This window comes from Arachis ipaensis, chromosome B02 (assembly GCF_000816755.2).
Source record: "Arachis ipaensis cultivar K30076 chromosome B02, Araip1.1, whole genome shotgun sequence".
NCBI classification, from domain to species: domain Eukaryota; kingdom Viridiplantae; phylum Streptophyta; class Magnoliopsida; order Fabales; family Fabaceae; genus Arachis; species Arachis ipaensis.
This window is the reverse complement of record NC_029786.2, coordinates 68023517-68024785: the sequence shown is the minus strand read 5'-3', so window position 1 is coordinate 68024785 and position 1269 is coordinate 68023517.

The window sequence follows — 1269 nt, the reverse complement described above, 5'->3', positions numbered from 1 at the left end:
AATAATAAAAATAAAAATATTAAAAAAATAAAAAAATGATTTTTTTTGAAAATATTTTTTAGAAAAAGTATACGGTAGAATGTTAAGGGAGGTCTTATGGAAAGTTTTAGAAAAGAAGAAAGTAATGATCACATATATTCGTGCAATTAAAGACATGTATGATGGGGCTACAATTAGTGTGAAAACTTAAGGAGTGTGATAGAGGAATTTTCTATTAGTATAGAATTATATCAGGGATTATCCTTAAGTTTATACCTTTTCACATTAGTCTTGGAAGTACTTAGAGAGTATATCCAAGAGTCTGTATCATGGTGCATGTTTTTTGCCGATGATATCGTTCTTATGGGAGAGTCAAGGGAAGATCTAAATAAAAAGTTGGAGTTATGGAGAGAAACTCTAGAAGTGTATGGTCTGCGCATAAGCCGTAGCAAGACAGAATATAAAGAATGTATGTTCGGCCTGCGAAGGGAAAATCCTAATATAGAGGTGAAGATTGGAGATAACATCTTACGAAAAGTTAAGAGTTTCAAGTATCTTGGATGCATCATACAAGGATAATGAAGAGATTGAACATTATGTAAATCATAGGATCCAAGCAAGTTGGTCAAAATGGCAGAGTACGCTAGTTTTATATGTGATAAAAAAATACCTTTAAAATTTAAAGGTAAATTCTATCGCACTACTATCAGACCGAGTATGTTTTATGGTACAGAGTGTTGGACAACTAAACGGAAATATAAACATAAACTAAGTGTAAAAAAGATGAAAATATTAAAATGAGACAAGACTTTGTTGTTATTATTGTATAATTTATATTTTAAAAAAAAAATTATTTAAAAATATGTTTTTAATATAATAAATAAAAAATAAAACATAAAATTATTTTTATTTTATTAAAAAATCTTTAAAAATTTTTATTTAAAAAACAATTTTTTTTAAAAAAATTCATCCAAACAAATCCTTAGTTGTATGTATATTCTAAGTATATAAGGAGCGAGAGAGAAATTAACATAAGGATTTTTCCTTTTTTCCTTTTTTTTTTAATTTATTTTTGCAATAAATATACTCTATAGACTATATTCTATGCACCATTTTAATAAATATGAGTGTTTCTCTACTATTGCACCCATCAGAAATAATACATAGTGTCGATTATTTTTTTGGTGGCTTACACGGTGTGGATTTGATCACCAAAATACAATTTGACCGAATATTAATTTCTCAACTACACAAAATATAAATATAAATATGAATTTAGTTACGTAGTAT